At 35.8% G+C, this 19136-nt stretch overlaps 1 protein-coding gene across 1 annotated transcript in view; it reads right to left on the reverse strand.

The window, feature by feature from the left end:
- HTR2C (5-hydroxytryptamine receptor 2C) overlaps positions 1 to 19136 on the reverse strand; it is a 272709-nt gene that overhangs the window by 116063 nt on the left and 137510 nt on the right. The gene's annotated exons all lie outside the window — the stretch shown is intronic.

The following is a 19136-nucleotide window of genomic DNA, read 5'->3' on the forward strand; positions in this document are numbered from 1 at the left end:
GCTTTTTGCTTATTCGTGGGAAGGCTATTTTCCCCAGTCACTCCCCTGTCCTTACTCCAAAAGTATCTATGCCTTACGACTGACTAAGTTTCTGAAATGAAGATGCTCTTTGAAGATACTCTTCTGCCTCTACCTCACCAACTGGACTGTAATTTCCATAAACTTATGTGTCTTTTCTTTTCCTGCTGTATTCCTTAATGCATAGTGAGTGGTCAAAACTAATGAATGAATGATATCAAATTGATGCCCACTGAATCTGAGTAAATGGTAATGAGGTGGGAGAACCCCGTTGAGGAGAACCATGGTGGGCAGGGGGGATAAGGTGGCGATTTCCAAGTTGCAGTAATGTGTGCTGAGAAGTTGTTACTCCACGAAGTGTGAGAAGGATGGATCAGACCCTAGAGCAGGCAAGGTGTCAGACAGCACGACTTTGTTTCACTTAGCAATGAGTTTGTACAAAGCACTAAAAGTCCAAAAACAATCCAAGGAGTTGCAATTGATTCACTGGGGACCATTAGTTCGAGGGGCCCTGTGTAAGCTTAAATATGACTTAGATATTTGGAAATGTAGTAAAGAAAACCAAGGGAAAGGATCAGTTTAAACTTGCAAGGTCTTGGGGTGCCTGGGTGGCTCAGTCGGTTAAGCATCTGCCTTTGGCTCAGGTCATGATCCCAGGGTCCTGGGATCGAGTCCCGCATCGGGCTCCCTGCTCAGCGGGGAGCCTGCTTCTCCCTCTCCCTCTGCCACTCCCCCTGCTTGCGCTCCCTCTCAAATAAATAGATAAAAATCTTTAAATTTGGAAGCTGTATATTTAGATTGAGTTTTGAAATAAAATTTTATTCATTTAACATTTTAAAGGATTTACTTTACCTGCCAAAACAGTTAAATTTTAAACATAAAATCTTAACACGTATATATATATATATATATATATTTGTTACTTTTAAATAAATATGGAGTCTATTGAGTACCAACATTAAAATGTACTACTAACTTCTACACTGGCAAACAGACATGCACAATAGTAGCTTACCACTATCAAACGGAAGCTGCTTGAAAAGAGGGATGGCTGAAATAAAAAAAATATATATATTTATTTTTCAAAGGGAAAAAGGGATAGGAATCAAGACAACTCATCTGAAAGGCTTGGCATCCAACCAGTGAAGCCCTAGAAATATAGAACAGGAAGGAATTTAATTTAAGCTGTAGTCATTAGGAAGTTGGGAACTGATTTCTTCAAATTTGGAAATGGTAAATATCTGTAAGCCTGACCATGAGTATTTTTACTTCCTGCAAAACTGGAGGCTAAAATTTTGAGAAAAAAAATTCTTTGTGTCTGTGCAAGAGCATGGGAGGTAATTGCCACTATTATGTGAATATTAAAAATTATTCATTTTGGTTCTTTATTATAGTCCTATACATCTAAAGTCAAAGTGTCCTTGTCAGAAAAAAAGAAGAGGGATGATAGTTCCAATAGAAGATTCAATAAATATTTTGTACACTTTTGTGGAATTTTTAATATGGGTGAATAAGTCCATATATTTGTGTCTAAATGTAATATTTACCTATGTATCAGTATTGACTTTGACTGAATGTGTTCTTTTTTTCTCCATTGTTCATTTACTTGTTAACTGAACACTAATCTGTTATGGTAACAATTCAGAGTTTCTTCTGTTTGTTTGAGGGTGGCTGTATGTGATGGAGAAAGCTTTATGTACTTGAAAATCTCAGAAAAATCATCTATTTTGGAAAGTCCTAATAGGTACTTAAAGGCATTTTGATAACAAAACACCCTTAAGTTTCACATTCATTATCATTGTTGGCTTTTATTTTCTTCTGAGGTTATTGAATACTGATTTTTAATAACTGAAATAAAGTGGGATATCATTATATCTTTACCAGAACAGGATACATGTGATAAAAATTAATTTTATATATTGATTTGATTGTTATAATTTATATAAGTAAATAATAAGTTTGTACAAATAAATAATCAGTATTCTTTTTTTTAAATAAATAATCAGTATTCTTAAAACTGTGTAGCAAATCTATTTGCAGGAAAAGAGGCATAAGATCACATAATACTTGGATGGGCAAATGTTTATTATTTGTGTGTGTGCGTGTGCGTGTGTGTGTGTGCACGTGCATGTTTTCTACATGCTTCTTCCTCCTAATCTTACAATGATGGGAATACTCATCTGCTTATTTGCAGGCATCTTGTCAGGCTGGCGGGAAATAGGGAAGGCAAGGGCAATTGGTTTTCTAATTCATGTTAACAGGAATATTTAGGCGGGATATTGTTTTCTGAGAACTAATAAAATCATGATTGTAAATTGAAACTGTAGAGTATAATGTAATTCCATTAGCAAAATTCTAACTAGACACATCTCAACTATTTGATGCCAAAATATTGGTGATTTTAAACAGGTGAGGAAACAAAAATTTCTGCTGGTGTGAATACAAATATCAAGAGACTTTACCTTTCATCAGGTAGCTTTTTTGAGCGTCATCACCATGGAATGTCAAGTTGAGTTTGTAGGCAACTGTGTCTTATCCACCTGAATAACTTGGGTATTTGTGCAGCAACAGGAGAATTTACAAAGGAAAGGTAAAGACTTGACCTTATTCACTTTAGGGTTCTCACGGTTTTTTGTTTGTTTTCTTTTGGTATGGTTTTGAAGATGATGAAATTATGGCTAAAATGGTGGCTAGAAAAAATTAAAATTGTACTGAAAATCTGAGAGGTGATTGGAATATAGATTTGGGGCTAAATGGTGCTGTAGGACTCTAATGACTTGTACAATATTAATACTACTTAGAGTACATAGTTTTCAGTTTATGATCCAATTGATAACCATATTAATCCATAATAGAAGGATGCCAAGGACAACTTAATCCAATTGATTTTTAAATTTTTTATGACTTTAGTGGTAAACATTGTCCTTATGGAAGTATGTAATTTCTAAAATAGCAGCGATTTTGTACACAGATATCCATTTTCCAAAGCCTATATTTATACTTTATATTTTAAATATGATGCATATATTATTATATATTTTTACATTTTATATATATTCATGTATACATTTTATATTATACATTTTATATATTATATATATTTATATAAATATATATAGAGAGAGTGTATATATACTCTATATACAGAGGGATCAAGGTCTTCTGAGGGATAGGGAGTTCCATGTCTTAGTATAGAGTGAGTCTAGAATGCTTCAAACCTTATTTATGCCTTACACATACATTTTTGATTTGACCTTTTTATTTGGAGATAATTATAAATTCACATGCAGTTACTTGTGGGAAATAAGGCAGAGAGATTGCTAGCGTCCTTTACCCAGTTTCCTCTAATTATAACATCTTGCAAAACAATAGGAAAATAGCACACTAAGGATATTGGCATTGACATAGTTAGGATATGGGACATTTCCATTGCTACATGGATTCCTCCTGTTTCCCCTTTTATAACCACAGCCTCTTTCCTCCCCGTTTTCCCCTTCTTTTCTCCTTTAAACCCTGAAAGCCATTAACCTGTTCTCTCTTTTTATAATTTTATCATGTAAAGAATGCTATATAAATAGAAGCATATGGCGTGTGATCTTTTAGGATTGGTATTTGTCCCTCAGAATAATTCTCTGGAGAATCATCTAGGTTGTGTGAATCAATAGTCATTCCTTTTTATTGCTGAGTAGTATTTCATGGTAGGGATATACCTTAGTTTGTTTAACTGTTCACCCATTGAATGTTGTTTCCAGTTTGTGGCTATTATGAATAAAGCTGCTATAAACACCAGTGTATGGTTGGTTTTTTTTAAATAAACATATGTCTTCATTTCTCTGAATAAATGACCAGAAGGGCAACTGCTGGATAGTATAGATAGTTGCCAAACTATTTTCCAAAGTGTCTGTACCATTTTGTATTTTCACCAACAATGTATGAGCAATCCAATTTCTCTGAATCCTTGGTAGCATTTACTTGTGTCATTATTTTTTATTTTTGCCATTCTAATAGAGGTGTAGCAGTATCTCATTGCGGTTTTAATTTGCATTTCCCTAATGGCTGATAATGTTGAACATCTTTTGAGGTGCTTATTTGCCATCCACATATTCTTCATGGTAAAATGTCTCTTCATGTCTTTTGCCCATTTTGTAAATGGGTTGTGATTTTTTTTTTCCTGTTGAGATTTGAGAAATCTTTGCATGTTCTAGATGCTAGTTGTCCTCAGCTGAAAATGACCTCCTGAAAGATAACTACCTCGTAATCCTTGGAACCTGTGAATGCTATTTCATATGGCAGTAAAAAGGGGTCTTTGCAGATGTAATTAAATTAAGGATCTTGAGATGGAGAGATTATTCTGAATTATCTGGGTAAGCCCTAAAAGCAATCACATGTATCCTTATAAAAGGGAAGCAGAAGGAGATTTTATAAAGAGAAGAAGGTGCTGTGACCATGGAGCCAAGGAATGCCAGCAGCCAAAGCTGACAAAGGCAAAGAATGGATGGATAGTTCCCGATAGCCTCCAGATGCATCATAGCCCTGAAAACACCCAGATTCCAGCCTAGCAATACAGATTTCAGACTTCTGGCCTCCAGAACTGTGAGAATAAATTTCCGTCATTTTAAGTTGCCAGTTGCGATGATTTCTTATAGCAGCCATGGGAAATGATTACATTATTATTCCCTTGTTGGGTATATATTTTTATATATAGTATATATATATATACTTTATATATATTTGTATATATATAAATAGTTTGTCTTTTCGTTCTCTTAAAGGGATGCTTGACAGGACAAAAGTTTTTAATTTTGAAGTCCAATTTATACATTTTTTAAATATTTTATTTTATTCATGAGAGACAGAGAGAGAGAGAGAGAGAGAGGCAGAGGGAGAAGTAGGCTTCCCTGCGGAGCAGGCAGCCCGATGCGGGGCTCGATCCCAGGACCTTGGGATCATGACCTGAGCTGAAGGCAGATGCTTAACCAGCTGAGCCACCCAGGCGCCCCTATACATTTTTCTCTATGGGCCATGCTTTTGCTGTCAAATCGAAGAACTCTGCTTAGCCCTTAGATCCAGGAGATTACCTATACTTTTATTTTCTGCAAGTTTTATAGTTTTACATTTTACATTTAAATTTATGATCTGTTTTGAGCTAATTTTTTGTAAGGTGTGAAGTTTAGATCAAGGTTCATTTTTTTTTTTTTTTTTTTTTTTACCTGTGGATGACCAATTCCTTTGGTACCACTTGTTCTTCCACTGAATTTCTCTTGCATCTTTGTCAAAAATTAACCAGACACATTTATGTGGGTCTATTTCTGGAGTCTCGATTCTATTCCATTGGTCTATGTATCTGTTCCTCTGCACATACAACATTGTCCTGATTACTGTTGCTATTTTGTAAAAATTGATATGAAGTAGAGTGATTCCTTCCACTTTATCCTTCTTTTTAAAGATAGTTTTGAGTATTTGGGGACCTGCTTGTGGCTTTTCGTATAAATTTTGTAATAAGCTTGTGTAAGTCTAAAAACTCTTGCTGGGACTTTGATAGGAATTGCCTTAAATCTATAAAGCAATAGATCAATTTGAGAAGTATTATAGGTTGGATTGGGCCCCCCACAATCTATATGTTGAAGTCTCCAGTAGCTCCGAAGGTGACTGTATTTAGAGAGATGGTTTTAAAACGATCATGAAGTTAAAATGAGGTCATTAGGTTAGGATGGGCCTTCATCCAATATGACTGGTGTCCCTAAGAAGAGGGAATTTCAACGCAGACAGCGCAAGGCACAGCCGACTGAGGACACAGCTACAAAGCAGCCTTCTGCAAGGCAAGGGGAGAGGCCTCAGAAGAAACCAACCCTGCTGACCCCCTGACCTCTGACTTTTAGCCTGGACAACTGTGAGGAAATACATTTCTGTTGTGTTAGCCACCCGGCCTGTGGTGCTTTCTTATGGCAGCCCTGATAAACTAATACAGGAATAACTGGCATCTCTACTAAGTTGAGTCTTCCAATCTCTGAACAGGGTATGTCTCCTGACTTCTTTAGGTCTTTGATTTCTTTCATCAGCACTTTGTAACATTAGGTGTACAAATTCAGTACACGTTTTTATTATATTTAGACCTGAGCATTTTATTTTCTACTGAGCAATCATAAATGATACTGAATTTTAATTTCAGTTTCCACATGTTTATTGTTTGTCTGAAAATGCGGTTGACTTTTGTGTGTCGATCTTGTATTCTGCAACCTTGCACAGCTCATTAATTCATTCTAGGAGTTTTATTGGCAGACTCTTTCAGATTTTCTACACGGACAACCATGACATCTGCAAATGGGAACAGTTTTACTGCTCTCTTTCTAATTTATGTCTTTCTTTTACTGTCTTACCATAGTGGCTAAAACTTGCAGTACTATGTTGTGTAACTGTCCTAAGAGCAGACATCCTTTCCTTGTTCCTAATCTTAGGGGAAAAGATTTAGTCTTGCACCCAGGTTCCACTGTTTCCACTGCTGTGGGTAGAAGAACCTGCCCTGTCACCCGGCGTGGGACTACTTGCTAGGTCCCTGTTTTGCTTTGTTCATTTGTCCATGCCTATTGAAGATCCCGAGTTGTAATCCTCTCCAGTAGCTAAGAGTAAGATGTATGAGAGATAAAAAGAAACCCCAGGAAAGTCACTGCCATGTCATTCTTCAAGTACGGAGTTCCCTAGTCTTTTTTTTTTTTTTTTTTTTGTGCTTTTAGAACCCTTTTATAATTGTTAAATCCTCCACAGGGTATTTAGTTGTATTTAGAGGAGAGTAGCTGGGAAAAATGAGTCCATGCCATCTTATCCCTGAAACATGTATTTTTTTAAATTTTATTTTATTATGTTAGTCACCATACAGTACATCATGAGTTTTTGATGTAGTGTTCCATGATTCATTGCTTGCATATAACACCCAGTGCTCCATGCAGTACGTGCGCTCCTTAATACCCATCACCGGGCTAACCCATCCCCCCTCCCCCCTCCCCTCTAGAACCCTCAGTTTGTTTCTCAGAGTCCATCGTCTCTCATCCTGAACCATGTATTTTAAAAATTATTATGTCATTAAATATGACATAATAATGCAAGTGGGTTTTTTTTTTTAACGAGGAATCTAGACTATCTTATTGCTAGGATGGAACTTAGAGCTAATTTGGGAATGATTTCTTGGGTTACGAGAGTTGAGTGTGTGTGAAGGCGTTGAGCAATTCAACTGTCAGTGCCAAAAAAAAAAAAAAGGATGTCCTAGGCTGGTAGGGTACCTGGAGTTCGATCCTGATGAGTGAGGAATAGGATATGAGTGCTTGTGACTTGAGTGTTACCTATTTAAACACTATGGCTCTCAAGCATTTTTGCCAATCTACATGAAGAAAGAGTACTTAACTCATAATTGTCAACTGCTGTGTGTTTATGGTGTTCTTAGGTATATTGCATTAGTTGATCAGTTCTGTATCATGAGCCTTAGAATTCGGGTGCAGTAGCCCGGAGGGCATGATGCATTCTTTTGAGGGAAATTAAAAGGTACTTAGAGAGCATTGCTAGGTGGCTTGGGAGTGGATCTGGAGGTAGCCTAATAATGGAAAGATGAAAATAATCATCCTCTAAGTAAAGCTGCAGCTTATAGCATAAGACATACTGAGACTTCCACAAATTACATAATGAACTTTCAAATACATCTGAATATTTTTTCTCATTTATGCACGGCTCTGCTGTGCTAAAATAAATATGTAGTGCCTAAGACACTAAATCTGAAAAGCTCTGATTTAATTGCTGCATTTCATTCTGAATGATTCCTGGCTTAAACATCTAAAGCCTGAGAGTTTCTGTATCATTACACTGAAACGTGGCTGAACTTTATCAAATTTAATAGCGTGTGCTCACTTGCATTAGCAATTTGAAAATTTTGATGCCTGTTCCCAGGTCTCCATTTAACATCTCTTAAGTTTCATGTACTGAGTCCCTTTGCAAGTAGTTCCATTTTTTTAAGTAAAAGTAGAGTCCAAGTGAGAACGGGATGAAAAACTAGTTGGAAAGAAATGGGAAGCTGGGAACGTGCGTGCCTGAACTTGTGAGTGTTCATGTGCATTATTTAATCACACCCTGTGTATTACATCTCTTTTTATATCCAGACTTGAAGGGCCAAATCCTACCTATTACCATAGCAGATCTTCCCAGAGGTTTGGAATGAGCAGAGGTTTCGAGGGAGGATGAAATTTATAGCAATAAGAATACTTCTTAACTCAAGACATGAGGTCATTGTAGAAGTTCTTCAATGGAAAAAAAAACCACTTTACATATTTATGGGAGAATAATCATTTTGGGGGCACCTGGGTGGCTCAGTCGGTTAAGCATCGGACTCTTAATTTTGGCTCGGGTTGTGATCTCGGGGTCCTGAGATAGATCCACCTCCCCCACCCGGCACTCAGCGGGGAGTCTGCTTGAGATTCTCTCTCTCTGTCTCTCTCTCTCTCCCTGTACCCATCTCTCCCCATCGCATGCTCTCTCTCTCTCTCAAATAAACAAATCTTTAAAAAAAAGGACAATCATTTTGAAGCATATTGTGAACTAAATACCGCAGTGACAACCAGAGACCTTGGATATCGAACATTTGAGGCACTGAACCAATTCACAGAACTGCCTTAATTTCTGCCAATACCCTGATGCACTTTTATAAAAACCAGCAGGCCAACTGTCTTGATGTTCTTGGGAACAACTTGACTTCGAATTTTCCTCTAATTCAATTTATGTGCCCCCCCCCCAAACAAAATAAAGCAAAACCATCCGGATGTTTTAAAGTCATCTGTGAGTGTTAAAGTGATATAATGAAAAATGAAATGGCTATTAGAATCTACTAGTCCAGCCATGTGACCTTGGGGAAGTCAGAGCCTAAGCGAGGAATATGTAAGTGGCATGAGGTGACAAAAATTCTTTTCTTGACCAAACTTTAGGTAGGTTCCTGAGCCTTCAAGATGGAAAGTTTGTGTTACTGTTTTGTGCACTAGCCACAGAATTGAGATGAGTGCTTGGCACATAGTAGGTGTTCAAAAAATGGCTGTCGAATGATCTTCCATTTCTGTATCTATAAAATCAGATTTTTGTGAGAATTAAAAATTGCCACAACTCTTAAGGCCCTGACATAATATACTCAACTTTATACTCAAAATTTGGCCAGTGTCCCCATCTCTGCAAAGTCCTCCTGAACTATCCTCCCTCAGCTCTAGTTTGTCCAATCATTTCACACCTCCCTAGTCTTATTACCTCCCATCTGATGTGTATATATTTTGCTGCATGACTACAACTGGACATGTTGGTGTTTTCATATCATGTCTGCGACTTTCCTTTGAAGGTGTTTACTTGGATTTGTCCCTTTTACTCTTGCCTCTTTGACAAAGGGGATATACCCTCTCTGTTATCTATTGCAGTGTTTAAGGACATAGACTGTAAAGCCAGACAGTTTCAGTTTAAATCCCTACTCTATAATACCCTAACTATGTAACATTTTGTGTTACGTAATAATTCTGTCCCTCCGCATGGTAACAGTATCTAAGTCATATGGTTTGTGAAAATTAAATGATTTGGGGCGCCTGGATGGCTCAGTCGTTAAGCGTCTGCCTTCGGCTCGGGTCCTGATCCCAGGGAATCGGGCTCCCTGCTCGGCGGGAAGCCTGCTTCTCCCTCTCCTGCTCCCCCTGCTTGTGTTCCCTCTCTCGCTGTGTCTCTCTCTGTCAAGTGAACGAATAGAATCTTAAAAGAAAGAAAGAAAGAAAATTAAATGATTTAATGCATGTAAAGTGCTTAAAATAGTGCCTGGCACATAGAAAATACTCGACAAATGTTAGCTGTGATTACTGTAGCTTCCTACAAAACTACAAACAATTAATTGTATGCTCTGCAACTTTCATAAAGACTCACCTCTAGACAGTATTGGCAAGCTGAACAACATACCTTTATATAATTGATTTGTCTACACAGATCTCAGATATATATATTCTAATTTCTTCACAATAATGGAAAATAGAACCAACGAACGATGACACCTCAAATGCACATGCAAGGGCTCCTGGGTGGCTCAGTGGTCAAGCGTCTGCCTTCAGCTCAGGTCATGATCCCAGGGTCCTGGGATGGAGCCCCACATCAGGCTCCCTGCTTGGGGGGCTGCTTCTCCCTCTCCCCACTCATGTTCTCTCTTGCTAGCTCTCTCTCAAATAAATAAATAAAATTTTTTTAAAAATATGCACATGCGGGGCGCCTGGGTTGCTCAGTCGTTGGGCGTCTGCCTTCGGCTCGGGTCATGATCCCAGGGTCCTGGGATCGAGCCCCGACATCGGGCTCCCTGCTGGGCGGGAAGCCTGCTTCTCCCTCTCCCACTCCCCCTGCTTGTGTTCCCTTTCTCTCTCTCTCTGTCAAATAAAAAAAAAAAATCTTTAAAAAAATATGCACATGCAATGACAGGAAAACAGGATGGAAAAAGAAAGTCAGAAAAGAAGAAATTATTTGAACAATACCAGAGTAAATGTTACAGATTCTGCTTTTTTAATAGGACTCTTCAGGTTAACCATTTTTTCTTAAGTGATCTTTGGTAATTTGTCTTTAAGAGAATTAGTCTATTTCATGTAAGCTGTTGAACTGATAGGCATAAAGTTTTTCATAATATTCTGTTACTATATTTTCATGTCTGTAAATTCTATAGTGATGCTCCTCTTTCATAAATGATACCGGTAATTTGAGTTGTCTCTCTTTTTTCCGTGATCAGTCTGGCTAGGGGCTTATCATTTTCATGAATCTCGTAAAAGCAGCAGCTTTGGGTTTCACTGGTTTTTCTCTGTTACTTTCCAATTTTTAACCTTTCTGATTTCTGCTCTGAACTTTGTTCATTCCTTCCTTCTGCTTGCTTTGAATTTAATTTGCTCTTCACTTCTTAGTTTCTTAAAATGGAAGCTTAGATGACTGATTTGAGACCATTCTTATTTTTCTAAAATAAGTATTTAATACCACAAATCTTCCCCTAAGCACCACTTTAGTTGCATCTTACAATTTTTTAACAGCTTTGAGATATAATTGACAAATGAAAAACTGTACATGTTTAAATGTACACAATTTGATATGCTTTCATACACTCACGCACTTGTGCAATAATCACTGTTATCAAGATAATAGACATATTCATTATGCCTCCAATTTTCTTCATGCCATTTGATAATCAATTTTCATCCGTCCCCTTCATTCCCATTGGTCCCTGGCAACCACTGTTCTTTTTTTCTGCCACTGTAGGTTGGTTTGCATTTTCTAGAATTTTATATAAATGGACTTCTGGAGTATGCACTCTTTTTTGTGTGACTCTTTTAACTCAGTTGAATTATTTAGGGTTTATTCATATTTTATGTGTCATCTATCAATAATAGTTCATTCTTTTTTATTGCTGGTGTTTAACAATTTGATTATGATGTGTTGGTGTAGTTTTCTTTGAGGTTTGATGAACTTCTCAAATCTCTAAATTTGTGTCTTTCGTAAAACTTAGAAAATAATTGGTTATTTTTGGTTTAATTATTTTCCTGTACTGATCTTTTTCTCCTCTCCTTTGAAGACTCTAGTGACACAAATACTCTACGGTTTCATAGAGTCGCATAGGTTCTTGAGGCCGTGTTCATTTTTCTTCAGTCTTTCTCTCTATTTGGATGATTGGTATTAATTCATCCTCAAGTTCCCTCTTTCCTCTGTCATCTCTATTGTTATTGAACCTATCCTGCGATTTAAAAAAAAATTCGGATATTGGATTTTCCTGTCATAAAATATTCAATTTTTTACACTTTCTCCTTTTTCATAGTTTCTTTTTATTAAGAACGTCCATATTTCCATTCATTTCTATTCATTACTACATGGAGTATTGTTACAGTAGTGATTTTAAAGGCTTTGTCTGATATTTCCAACACCTAGGTAATTTGGGGTTTGGCATGTGTTGATGGTCATTTCCTTTAAAAATTTTTTCATATTTCCTGGGTATTTTTCATGTCAAGGAATTTTGTATTGCATCGTGGACCTTTTGAATATTATATTTTGTAGACTCTGGGTTCTGTTAAAACCCTCTCAGGAATGCGGATTGTGTTTGGTTTACTAGGCAATCAAACTAATTAGGTTCAGACTTAGTGTTCATGTCTGTGGGCCATGGATTCAGCATCTTTTGTTTACAAAACCTTTGCCTATGCTGCTTTGAGTCTGTCCCGCAGACATGCCACTCAGGCCATGGTCCTGGACTCGGATGGTTGTTTAAATCAGTTCAATTTTCTATAGATTTTCTACGCTTCTTGAAGATCTGTCCTGTTCATGTGGAGCTAAGGGTTGAGCCTGGCACTTGTGCAGGTTCAAACAGAAGTAGGGAAACTTTTATTCTGCTCTCTCCTCCATGAGATTTCCTTCCCATACTCTCTGGCCTACAGAAGCCTATTTTTTTCTGGTCCACTGGCCAAAAAAGAAAAGGTCTCTTCAAAATGTTAGGGCTCACACCACCAAAGCATAGCTCTCTGACTAGAGCCATCCCTCTGGCAAAGCCAGCGCATGAAAAAAGAAGGGAAAAAATATTTCGATGACATTTGGCTTCCGGGGCTTCCTTTGCCGGTTACTCTGGCCAGAAAGATTGGGTATCCATAAGAGTTTAGCCACTCCTGTACTATTACCATGAGGCTATGTGACTGGGTACTGGCCTTGGGGCAAAGCTGCTAGAGAGAAGAGGGAGAAAAAAAAATGAAAACCTCACTCCCATTCAGGTTACATTTCTAAGTTTTGATTTCCCTCCTAATCTGGCTGCTTCTGTTTATTTTTCTGAGTCCTTAGGCAGTTGCTTTTGAAATTTTTTCCAGAATTATTACATGAATATAGCAAAAGAGGGAGTCTAGTGGGCTTACTCTATTTTTGTTGGCATCAGAACTCTCATTATTCATTTTAATGTTCACATGTTCCCAGATTTGATGAAGGGGCCCCATTAAGCTAGCTTCTGTGCTTTTTAAAAAATATAGTCCCATCATTCTTTGAGCACTCCCTTATTTTCTAGCTCAAAAAATGTTCCAGTCTTGTTATATCTTGCCCTGGGCCTCATTTCTCCAAGGGATGTCTATTCCCATTTGTGCTTTGCTGCTACTCATATGTTGTTGCTTTTAGGCCCTCTTAATGGACAGAGATAGAAAATAATTCTAAGTACACACATATTCACAAATATTGATTTCTGTATCTATATATGTCATTACTACCATTATTATTAGTATCTGTTTTCTCCATGAATTCATACCGATATCACGAAAATTAACCCAACACCACAGGATTCAATACTTACTTTCCCCTTCCAAGTTTTCAACTTCCTTATGCAACAGTGAGAAATTTGGTTTCTATTATCCTATCCCAGAATACACAGGAAGCAGTTTCAGAATTACCATTGTGTACCTCTGGTAAAATAAAACCTAGTACTACAATTCATTCGTTTACATTTTTCTTTAGTTTTCCATTGTGTATATAAGACAAAAAATGCACTTTAAAGTTATATGGGATAGGGTTATTTTTGTACTCTCTACTCAGTGTGGTTATGTTACTAATTTCAAATAGAGTTAAGTTCATTTGACTCTGTTCCTAATCCATTTTAGAGTTTTCTCCCAATCTTTATTTTTTAAATATATAAAACATTAACACAGTTTCCGAAGTCAAAATTATCTAAGATGTGTATTCAGAGAAGTATAATTCTCTATCCCCAATCTCTCTTTCCAATTTCTACCTTCCCCCTGAAGGTAATAAATCTCATTATTAGTTTTTCATTTAATCATTCCGTATTTATTTTTTACGAAAATAAGATGATATGTGTATATTTTTGTATTTGTCCGTTTTCTTGCGTAGATAGTGTGCCCTATCTCCTCTTTTGCATTTTGCTTTTTTCACATGATAGTATACGTTGGGAATCACTCCATACTAGTTAATAGAGAACTTTCTTATTCCTGTTAAAAGTTTCATGGTACTCCATTATGTGGACATTCTATAGTATATTCAATTAATCTCTTTTGTATTACTTTAAATGATAAAGGCTTTATAATATGCTTAAATATCTCCTAGTGCTAGTCCTCTTGCATAGCTTTTCTCTTTCAGTTTTTTCAAGCTATCTTTGCATGTTTAATTTTGTAAATGAACTTTAATATCGACTTATCTAACTCCACAAAAAAGCTTCTTGTAAGATAAGCTTCCAAAAGACTCAAACATAAGACCTGAAACAAAAAACTCTCAGAAGAAAGCATAGGGGAAAAGCTTCATGACATTGGTCTTGGCAGCCATTTATGGATATGACACCAAAAGCATAGGCAACAAAAAAATAAATAATAATAAAAAAAAGCTTCTACACAGCAAAAGAAACCATCACAGAGTGAAAAGGCAACCTATGAAGGGGGAAGGAGAAAAAATTTGCAACTCATATATCTGATAAAGGGTTACTCTCCAAAATATGTAGGGCACTCCTACAACTCAAGAAAAAAACTGTAATAATCCAATTAAAAAATGAGCATTTGAGTAGACATTTCGCCAAACATGATATACAAATGGATAATATGCATGTGAAAAGATACTCAGTGTCATTCATTATCAGAGAAGTGCAGATCAAAACCAAAATGAGATATCACCTCACCCTGTCAGAATGGTTAATCAAAAAGACAAGAAATAGCAAGTGTTGGTAAGGATGTGGAGAAAAGGGAACTCTTGTGCATTGTTGGTGGGAATACAAAATGGTGCAGCTGCTGTGGAAAACACTATGAAGGATCTTCAAAAATTAAAAATAGAACTGCCATATAATACAACAATCCCACTTCTGGATATTATCCAAAAGAATTGAAATCAGGATCTTGAAGCAATATTAGCACACCTATGTTCACTGTAGCACTATTGACGGTAGCCAAGATGTGGGAACAACCTGAATGTCCATCAACAGATGAATGAAAAAAGAAAGTGTTATTATATATATATATATAACTTATACACATAAATGTAACATAATATATATATTTTATATATACTACATACAATGGAATACTATTTAGCCTTAAAAAAGAAGAAAAATCAGCAATATGTGACGACATGGATGAACATGGAAGACATTATGTAAGTGAAAAAAAACCAGTCACAGAAAGACAAATACTGCATGATTCCACTTACATGTGAGGTATCTAAAGTAGTCAAATTCATAGACTCAAAGAATAGAATGGTGGTTGCCAGGAGAGTGAGGGAAGGGAAAATGGGGACTTACCAACAGGTATAAAGTTTCAGTTAAACAAAACGAATAAGCACTAGATATCTGCTGTACATCATTGTACCTGTAGCCAATAATAACGTTTTGTACACTTAAAAATTTAAGAGGGTAGCTCTTATGTTAAATGTTTTTGTGACAACATACTTTTAAAAAAAAATTTAAATCTTGTCATTTTTATTGGAATTGAACTAATTGATACATTAATTTAGGAAGAACATAGAGATATGCTTCCATATCTTGGCTATTGTAAATAATGCTGCAGTAAACATGGGAGTAAATGTGTCTTTTTGAATTAGTGTTCTTGTTTTCTTTTGATAAATGCCCAGTAGTGGAATTATTGGCTCATATCGTATTTCTATTTTCAATTGTTTTAGGAACCTCCATACTGATTTACACAGTGGTTGTACCAACTTATATTCCCACCAACAGTGCATTAAGGTTCCTTTTTTTCCACATCCTCACCAACACTTGTTATTTCTTGTCTTTTTTGATTCTGGCCATTCTGACAGGTGTAAGGTGATATCTCATTGTGGTTTTGATTTGCATTTTTCTGATGATTAGTGATATTGAGCTTCTTTTCCTGTGCCTGCTGAGCACCTGTATGTCTTATTTGAAGAAATATCTATTCAGGTCCTCTGCCCATTATAATTGAATTATTCCACTTGGGAAATTACCTATTTTTTAATGCTCTGAATTGATCTGCACATAAATCTACAAAATAATCTCATGATTTAAAAGTGTATTTTGCTTCAGTTGTTATTCTCCTTGTGGTATCTTATTTTATACATGCTTTCTTCCTTTTTTAAAGTTAGCTGATGATTTTTTATTTTGTTTAAAAAAATTTTTTTAAAAACCAAGATTTTGATTTATTCATCAGGTATATTGTTTTTTATGCTGTAATTTCCGCTTTTCTCTTTAGTTTTTTTTTTTTCTTCTTTGTGCTTTCTTTCGGTTTACTTTATAGATTTTTTCCAAGGTTGCTTTGCTGGGAATTTAATTCATTTGTATGCTTTCATTTTTACTGATAAATGTGATTAGGGCTATGAATTTTCCACCGATCACTGCTTTAAGCATATTGTATAGATTTTGATATGCAGTGTTTATGCTGCTATATTTCTAAAGAAATCTGTAATTTCAGTTTGCATTTCTCCTTTTGATCAAGAGTTGTTTATTTTTTTGAAGATTTTATTTATTTATTTGAGAGAGAGAGAGAGTGAGGGAGGGAGTGCACAGAGAGGGAGACTGAGAGGGAGAAGCAACCTTTCTGCTGATCAGAGACCCTACTGTGGGGCTGGATCCCAGGACCCTGTGATCTTGACCTGAGTCGAAGGCAGACCCTTAACAGACTGAGCCACCCAGGTGCCCCTCAAGAATTGTTTAAAAATTTGTTATATCCTCTGGGTGTTATATGCAAACAATGAATCATGGAACACTACATCAAAAACTAATGATGTAACGTATGGTGATTAACATAACATAAAAAAAAAGAAAAAAACATTCAAAAAAAAAGATGAGATGGTCTTTAAACTTTTGTTGTTAATTTTTCTAATATTATTGTCTTCTTATCAGAAAGTACTTTGGGTAATATTTTTACTTTTTTAATATTTTCTTTGTGGCCTAATATTTTATTAATTTCAGTGTGTGTTCCGCATGCACTTACAAAGAAGGTATACTCTTTGATAAGAGTATAAAGTTCAACACACCTGCATAAGATCTATAACCTTTTAATTTTTTTGCCCAATCTTTCTTTTTTAAAGATTATTTATTTATTTATTTGATAGAGACAGAGACAGCGACAGCGAGAGAGGGAACACAAGCAGGGGGAGTGGGAGAGGGAGAAGCAGGCTTCCTGCTGAGCAGGGAGCCCGATGTCGGGCCTCGATCCCAGGACCCCGGGATCACGACCTGAGCCGAAGGCAGACGCTTAACGACTGAGCCACGCAGGTGCCCCTGCCCAATCTTTCTTATACTGAGTACGATGTGTTAAAATCTCCCATTAGTAGAATGTATTCATAAATGTGTCCTTCCATGTTCTTTTGTTTTTGCTTTATAAGGGGCATTGCTGTGTTATTGGTGGCATAGATATTCTTAACTGCTATATCTTTGTTGTTATTTATGGCTTTTATCATAAATAAGCATCTTTCTTTTTTTACTCTTGCACTGTTTTCATTCGAAATGTACTTTGTTAGATATCAAATCACAGTTTCTGTTTTCTTATTGTTTCCATTTACTTGGTGCACTTTTGCTCATCCCGGTATTTTTAGCCATTATGAATCACTGGGTTTTAAGGGTTTCTCTTGTATACAGAATATAGTTGGGCTTTTCTTTTTTAAGCCAAATTAAAAATCTTTCATTTTTAGTCGTGTTTAGGTTCATTCAAGTTTATCGCTGTTACGGGCATGTTTGTTTTCCTCTGTCATATTACATCATGGCATATTAGTTGAGGGCATAATGTTACATTTTCTTGTGTTTCTTCCTCTAGTTGATGTCTTTTGTTCTTTCATTAATTACATTTCTTTTGGGGTTTTGGAAGGCTTGTTTTTTGTTTTAATGGTTAACTTAAATTCTCATTTATATCATGTTTTATTTATATCACGCTTAATGCCCTTAAACCACTGTTTTCTTATTAACTCTATTACATTCTGGTTTGCCAATTTTTAATGGTATCATTTAGCTCCCACCTTTTGTTTATAGAAAAATCGATAAAATTATTTTACTTTCCTTTTCCTCGTTCCCTTTCTATTCTCTTCGTAATTTTAGTTGCATTCTTGCTAATTTTTTTAGAGTTTATAACACATAATAGATGCTATATAACATATAACAGTATTCTCCTACCCTTATACCACTTTTATTTTTGTCTTAGCTCTAATATTACCCATATTAAATGCTCGTCATCAGTCTTGTGGATGAAATTTTCCCAATCATTCCTTGGTTAGTTTAATCTCATCCACTATTTAATTTCTTAAGAAAGGCTTATGGGCTCAGAATTCTCTAAGTTCAAAACAGATTTCAGCTTTTTATAGCCTTCATGGTTAGCATGTCTGGATGTAAAAATCTTCATTTCAAACTTTGAGTATGTTTTTCTGCTTTTTTAATTTAAGGTATACTTAACATACAGTAAAATTCACCTTTTTAAAACTGCACACTAGAATTTATAGTTTTTCAAATTTTAGGAATTTATATATATATTTACATCATATATATATTAAATTTACATATGTATATAAAACTACCACCATATCAACATATACCAAAATAAATACCCCTTTTCAGTCATCCTCCCACTTTAAACCCCTTGAAACGAGTGATCTGTTTTCTTTCTTTATAGGTTTGCTTTTGAAAGAGTGTCTTACAATTGGTTAACTTTTTGAAAGATATTGCTTCTATTACTTGGCTTTATTTTTGTTAATTGTGAAGTCAGTCTAACTCTCTTACTCTTGTAAATTTTTCCTTATTTTTACCTGAAATCCCTGAGGATGTTTTCTTTATGTTTAAAGTTAAAAATAGAGTTATCATATGATCCAGTAAACAGGGTATTTACCCAGAGAAAATGAAAACATTAAAACAAAAACATATATACATCCCTATGTTTATTGCAGCATTATTTACACTAGCCAAGACATGGAAGCAACCCAAGTGCCCATCGATAGATGAATGATAAAAGAAAGTATGATGTATATATACATATATCTATAATGGAATATTAGCCATAAAAAGAATGAAATCTTGAAATTTGCAACAATATGGATGGACCTAGAGGATATAATGCTAATTGAAGTCAGTCAGAGAAGGTCAAATACCATATGATTTCACTCATATGTGAAGTGTAAGAAACAAA

This window comes from Callorhinus ursinus, unplaced genomic scaffold, assembly GCF_003265705.2.
Source record: "Callorhinus ursinus isolate GAN/ISIS: 27379988/994484 unplaced genomic scaffold, GSC_fseal_2.0 scaffold65, whole genome shotgun sequence".
In the NCBI taxonomy this organism is placed as follows: domain Eukaryota; kingdom Metazoa; phylum Chordata; class Mammalia; order Carnivora; family Otariidae; genus Callorhinus; species Callorhinus ursinus.